The sequence below is a fragment of the Somniosus microcephalus genome, chromosome 1 (assembly GCF_052327205.1).
Source record: "Somniosus microcephalus isolate GS21.2 chromosome 1, FLI_Smic_1.0, whole genome shotgun sequence".
NCBI classification, from domain to species: Eukaryota; Metazoa; Chordata; class Chondrichthyes; order Squaliformes; family Somniosidae; genus Somniosus; species Somniosus microcephalus.
Window position 1 is genome coordinate 263751028 of NC_140987.1, and position 7239 is coordinate 263758266.

Consider the following 7239-nt stretch of genomic DNA (forward strand, 5'->3'; position numbering starts at 1 on the left):
GAGGGGAGGGAGGGGGGAAGGGGAGGGGAGGGAGGAGGGGGAAGGGGGAGGGAGGGGGGAAGGGGAGGGGGAGGGGGAAGGGGAGGGGGGAAGGGGAGCGGAGGGAGGAGGGGGAAGGGGAGGGGGAGGGGGAAGGGGAGGGGGATGTGGGGAGGGGGGAGGGGAGGGGAGGGGGAAGGGGAGGGGGAGGGGGGAAGGGGAGGGGGGATGTGGGGAGGGGGGAGGGGAGGAGGTGAGAGGAGGGGGAAGGAGGGAAGGGGAGGGGATGGAGGGAGGGAAGGGGAGGGAGGGAAGGGGAGGGGAAGGGGAATGTGGAGGGGGGAGGGGGAAGGGGGCAGGGGAGGGGAAGGGGGGAGGGGAGGGGGAGGGGGGAAGGGGGGGTAGGGGGCAGGGGAGGGGGAAGGGGGTGCGGAGGGGGGAAGGGGTGGGGGGAGGGGGAAGCGCGGTGCAGAGGGGGGAAAGAGGGGTGGGGAGGGGGGGAAGGGGTGTGGTGGGGAGGGGGTGGGGAGGGGGGAAGGGGGGTAGGGGGTGTGGGGGATGTGGGGGGGAGGGGGGTGGGGGGAAGGGAGTGTGGGGAAGGGGGGGTGGGGGTGTGGGGGGTGTGGAGGGGGGTGGGGGGGAAGGGGGTGTGGGGGGGGAGGTGGTGTGTGGTGTGTGGTGGGTGGAAAGGGAGGGGGGAGTGTGGTGATTATTCTTGTTTTATAAGAAGCATTGTAATTGGATCTTAAGAGTGCTTTTGAGCAAGCCTCTGCATTGGATTTGGCTCAGAGAAGTTCGGATTCTTATGCTCTTTTTGATCGGCCTGCGACCGTGGTTTCGGCAGATCCGGATGAAAGGGAGTCACGTGGATTTAATAGGAGTGGTTTACCAGATTCCGAAACAGTTTCTACTTCGGCAGCTGTTGCCTCTAGGATTCAGAAGTGTTATTTTGCGGGAACGCCCGGCACCCTCGTCTGAAGTGCCCTGCCCGGGAGGCTGTGTGTAGTAAATGCAGCAAGGGAGGTCATTATGCACGTGTTTGCAAATCGGTTGCCTCCTCTGCGACCATTCAGCCTTTAGATAGGGCGTTTATTGCATCAGTTTCTGCTGCCTTTTCCCATGGCCTAAACAAAGCTATAGTTATGGCCCAAGTTAATGGGTTAGAAGTGAAGGCCCTTATAGATACGGGTAGTACTGAGAGCTTTATAAGTCTTCAGTTTGTGAGGGAGAAGCGTTTGAAAATTTCGCCTGCTTCCTATCAGGTGTGTATGGCTCAGACGACTCTCACCTCACAAGTAGCTGGTTGTTGCCTTGTGAAATTAATTCTCCTAGGTAATACGTATACTGATATACGCCTATCCGTTCTGCCTAATCTCTGTGTGGACATTTTGATTGGTCATGATGTGCTTCAATTACATGAGTCCCTCAGTCTTTCTTTCGGAGGAACTAAGCCACCTTTGTCTATTTGTGGATTAACTTCTTTATTCATTTCTCCATTATCACTTTTTTCCAATTTGATGCCGGACTGTAAGCCAATTGCTACCAAGTCAAGAAGGTATAGCAGTCAGGATAAAGAATTTATTAATTCTGAAGTTCAACGTCTTTTATCGGAAGGAATCATTGAACCTAGTTTTTTCGCCCTGGCGGGCACAGGTAGTTGTCACCACTAATAGAGTCATAGAGTCATAGAGTTTTTACAGCACAGAAAGAGGCCCTTCGGCCCATCGTGTCTGCGCCGCCCATCCATCCCTGTCCAGTCTAATCCCATTTTCCAGCATTTGGTCCATAGCCTTGTATGCAATGGCATTTCAAGTGCTCATCCAAATGCTTCTTGAATGTTGTGAGGGTTCCTGCCTCTACCACCCTTTTAGGCATTGAGTTCCACATTCCAACCACCCTCTGGGTGAAAAAGTTCCTCCTCAAATCCCCTCTAAATCTCCTGCCCCTTACCCTGAATCTATGCCCCCTTGTTATTGACCCCCTACTAAGGGGAAAAGTTCCTCTTTGTCTATCCTATCTATGCCCCTCATCATTTTGTACACCTCAATCAGGTCCCCCCTCAGCCTTCTTTGCTCCAAGGAAAACAACCCCAGCCTGTTTAGTCTTTCTTCATAGCTGAGGCGCTCCATCCCAGGTAGCATCCTGGTGAATCTTCTCTGCACCCTCTCCAAATGAGAGACATAAGAAGCGAATGGTGATAGACTACTCTCAAACTATTAACAGGTATACTCAATTAGATGCATACCCCCTGCCTAAGATTGATGAGCTTATCAATAAAGTATCTCAATATAAGGTTTTTAGCACTATTGACCTAAAGAGTGCTTATCATCAGATTCCTATCGCAGGAGGACAAACCATATACGGCCTTTGAAGCTGGCGGAAAGCTGTACCAGTTTTGCCGAGTACCATTCGGTGTTACTAACGGTGTCGCCTGTTTTCAACGGGCAATGGATGCTTTTATAAGTGATAACTCTCTCTCTGACACCTTCTCATATTTAGATGACATCACGGTGTGTGGCAAATCAAGGGTGGAGCACGATTTTAATCTAGAAAGATTCCTTCAAGTTGCGGAAAAAGTTGGCTTAACTTTCAATAAAGAGAAGTGTATCTTTTCGACCACCGAGGTAAATTTATCTCGGGAAACAAGATTAAACCAGATCCAGAACGGCTGCGACCACTGATTGAGTTACCTTGCCCTACTAATTCTAAGGCCTTGCAATGAGTTGTTGGACTGTTTCCTTATTATTCTAATTGGATTGCAAACTTCTCGAAGAAGATCCGGCCCCTTATTCAGGTTATGACATATCCTCTATCATGGGAGGCCAGGATGTGTTTTGATAATCTTAAAAAGGATATCCTAGGAGCAGTTGTGCATTCCATTGATGAGCAGGTTCCCTTTGTGATTGAGACGGACACTTCCGATTTTGCAATTGGGGCTACCCTGAACCAAAATGGAAGACCTGTGGCCTTTTTCTCATGTACTCTGAGCAATAGTGAGCAGAGACATTCATCAATAGAGAAAGAGGCGTACGCAATAGTAGAAGCACTGCGTAAATGGAGGCATTATTTATCTGGGCGACATTTTACGTTAGTAACTGACCAAAAATCTGTGTCCTTCATGTTTGATGTCAAACATTTCGGAAAGATTAAGAATGATAAAATAATGAGGTGGAGGATCGAGTTGGCATGCTATCATTTTGATATAGTCTATCGTCCGGGGAAGGATAATGTTGCCGCTGATGCGCTGTCGAGGGCTTATTGTTCTGTGCTTCACGGAGATACGCTTATTAATCTTCATAATGCTTTGTGCCATCCTGGTGTTATGAGGATGATACACTGCAGTAAGAATTTGCCCTTTTCAGTTGAAGACGTCAAGCGAATGACTTCGTCATGCTCTGTCTGCGCCCGGTGTAAACTGAATTTCTTTAAGCCTCAACGAGCTCATCTTATAAAGGCTACTTCTCCCTTTGAACGCCTGAGCGTTGATTTTAAGGGGCCTCTTCCTTCAACGACTCAGAATCGATATATATTTACTGTTGTGGATGAGTTTTCAAGGTTCCCTTTTGCTTTTCCTTGTGCAGATGTATCAGCTGCTACAGTTATTAAATGTCTGACTCAACTTTTTGTCATCTTTGGGATGCCTGCGTATATCCATTCGGATCAGGGAAGTTCTTTTATGTCTTCCCAGTTGAAGGAATACCTCCAGAGTCGGGGAATTTCTACTAGCAGAACTACCCCGTATAATCCCCAGGGTAATGGACAGTGCGAACGATACAATGGGGTGATCTGGAAGGCAGTTATGTTGGCTTTAACATCCCGGAACCTTAAGAATACACAGTGGGAAATGATACTGCCTGATGCCCTGCATTCCATTAGATCATTGCTTTCAACGGCTACTAATGTGACCCCCATGAAAGGCTCTTCAACTATCCGCGGAGATCCTCTACGGGATATTCGGTACCTTCATGGCTTACTATGCAGGGACCCGTGCTGCTCCGACGCCATGTTAGACTGTCAAAGTATGATCCTTTAGTGGAGGAGGTGGAGCTATTGGAGGCAAATTCCCAATATGCTCATATTCGATTCCAAGATGGGAAAGAAAGTACGGTTTCAGTTAAAAGACTTAGCTCCTTGTGGTGGCCAGCCCTCTCCTGAGGACATTAACAATAGCCATAATTCAGATAATGTTGATGTCGTCACAGATACTACGAACATTTCCAATCCTATTGCAGACACTTACAATTCTCTCAGTCTGCCCTCGATGGATGTTCATGACCCTCCCAGTCTACCTTCTAATGGGACTTCCAATCCGGAAACCGTTGATAATCGGGATATTGATAGCCTCCCTGCAGAAGATATTTCTGTGTCTCCTGGTGTGGGAGGGCAAGGAACTCCACCAAGGCTAAGAAGGTCGACACGAAGAAGATATCCGGTCGACCGATTAAAAATGGACTTTTAAAATAATTAATAATTTAATAGTAAAATTTTAAAATTGTTGAAGGCATTATACATGTATTGCTCTAGTCATAAATAACTAATTGTAAACTGTAAAGGCTACCTAGGTTGAAGTATATTTTAAAAGGAGGGGTGAATGTGGTGATTATTCTTGTTTTATAAGAAGCATTGTAATTGGTTGCCTGTTTTCCTGCCTTGAGATATATGCTGTAAACTTATTGGTTAGTTGATTCCATGTGACCTGTGGTGGCCATCTTAAATTCAGTTCTCTACAGCTTGGTTGAGACTGGGTGCTTAACATGTACTGCTGGTTTTTTAAGGTTAATAAAACCTAGCTTTTGAAAGGCAAGCTACTCTTTATTAAAGTACAGGAAACTTTGTGCTATCTGGCACCCACCGTCTCCAGAGTTAATGTTGAGAGATACCGAGATTCTTATCTCCGTATTTGACAACAAACACTGTTGCTTAGCAACAGCTTCTAAACAGTGGGTGTGGCCCTAAAGCTCTGCAGCTAAAGCTGTTGCTATAGCTACAGACCTTGCACAGCTTGACTGTTCAAACAAAGGAAAATAAACAAACAAAGAATAAAAAACGGCTGCTGATTTTTGTGGTGGCTCCAGATTGCCGGATAGCTCACCTCCGGATAGCACAAAGTTTCCTGTACTTATAAAACATTTTTGGTAAATCTTTCTATAACATACACTTTACAACCTCACCAATCTTTTTATTAAAAAAGGGGTCCTCACCTCTCAGTGTTGTACCACAAACAATGGCCGCCGCTTGCTTTTCAGTTGGAAAGATTAGGCCCGGCCCACACAGCCGGTTGTCTGTCTCGGCCACCAGGGCCCGATTTGGAGCACAGAAGCCCCACCCACTCTATGTTCCTGTACTAAGATGGCCACGCAGGCACTCTGTTACACACTGAATCAAAATGGCGTCGCACTGAAACTTTTCACCCTGCTTGACAAAGATGGCTGCCGTTAACCTGGGGCTGTCTGCAGAAGAAATTTCCTCAGCTGCAAACACAGGATCTTCAGATTATTATTCGGGGCTTGCGACCTACCCCAGTTGCTTATGAAGCCTCCCCACCTACTGACCCTGGGAATGGAGCTGAGGCAGCACACCCTCTCTCCTCTGCCAGTGTTTGTCTCTGCCTAGGCCGGGAGCCTGGGTCTAGAGTTGCACTGCTGGCAGTTGGAGAAGCCTAGGCCCCGGGCCTGGAAAAACGGTGAAAGGTAGGAGAATTATAGAGGTTAGAGGAAAGATTTACAAATGAATTAACTTTTTTTTAAAACAATTTGTGTTTTAAAAGCAACGTTTTTTTTGCTGGAAATGTAGATTTGAAAAGAAACACGCAGAAAGCGGGAAAAAGAAATGAAAAGTTTAGAATCAAGATGACGGCGACTCACCTCGGTTCAGAACGATAAGGCCCGCCCACACACGGACCGATTGGTCGACCGTCAGGTGACCGAAGCGTAGGATTGGTCAATCGTCCCATCACTCGACCGTAGGAGGGCCCGGCCGCACGCGCCAGCAACCCGGTGTACGATTGGTCGACCTCGAGGTCACTCTGTCGCTAATGAGCGGATAATGAGATGCTAATGAGCGGAATGTTGAACATTTTTCGGATACCGTGGGCGCGATTTTCATCCGGCCGAAACGTAAATACGCTTACGACTGTTTCGGAACGGTAAGCTTTCTTTCGACGTAACGCACATGTAGGTACGCCCTATAACTTTCGAGCGCATAGCCGGACAGACGCACATGTGAGGACAGACAGACAGACAGATAGACAGACAGATAGACAGACAGACAGATCGACTCGTTTATATATATAGATTAGCTGGAGTGCCCGGTGGTGCCGAGGCTTTTTCGAGGGCATGTTGTTGTTGGAAGAGAGAGAGAGAGAGCGACTGGGGGGAAGAGAGAGAGCGAGTGGGGGGAAGAGAGAGAGCGACGGGGGGGGGAAGAGAGAGAGCGACTGGGGGGGAAGAGAGAGCGCGACTGGGGGGGAAGAAGAGAGAGCGACTGGGGGGGAGAGAGAGAGCGACTGGGGGGGAAGAGAGAGAGCGACTGGGGGGGAAGAGAGAGAGCGACTGGGGGGGAAGAGAGAGAGCGACTGGGGGGAAGAGAGAGAGCGACTGGGGGGGAAGAGAGAAAGCGACTGGGGGGGGAAGAGAGAGAGCGACTGGGGGGAAGAGAGAGAGCGACTGGGGGGGAAGAGAGAGAGCGACTGGGGGGGAAGAGAGAGAGCGACTGGGGGGGAAGAGAGAGAGCGACTGGGGGGGAAGAGAGAGAGCGACTGGGGGGGGAAGAGAGAGAGCGACTCGGGGGGAAGAGAGAGAGCGACTGGGGGGGAAGAGAGAGAGCGACTGGGGGGGAAGAGAGAGAGCGACTGGGGGGAAGAGAGAGAGCGACTGGGGGGGGAAGAGAGAGAGCGACGGGGGGGAGAGAGAGAAAGCGACTGCGGGGGGGAGAGAGAGAGAGCGACGGGGGAGAGAGAGAGAGCGACTTGGGGGGGAGAGAGAGACTGGGGGGTAGAGAGAGAGCGACTGGGGGGAAGAGAGAGAGCGACTGGGGGGGAAGAGAGCGAGCGACTGGGGGGAAGAGAGAGAGTGACTGGGGGGGAAGATAGAGAGCGACTGGGGGGGAAGAGGGAGAGCGACTGGGGGGAAAAGAGAGAGCGACTGGGGGGGAAGAGAGAGCGCGACGGCGGGGATGGTGGCCCGATGGACCCCTGCGAAGGAAGAAGGTAAGCTCTCCCTCCCTGTCCCACCCCCACACTCTTTCCCTCCCTGTCAAACC

At 49.9% G+C, this 7239-nt stretch overlaps 1 protein-coding gene across 2 annotated transcripts in view; it reads right to left on the bottom strand.

Annotated features, from left to right (window-relative positions):
• Positions 1 to 7239, bottom strand: part of palm2akap2 (PALM2 and AKAP2 fusion) — a 391333-nt gene that overhangs the window by 333994 nt on the left and 50100 nt on the right. The window lies entirely within an intron of this gene.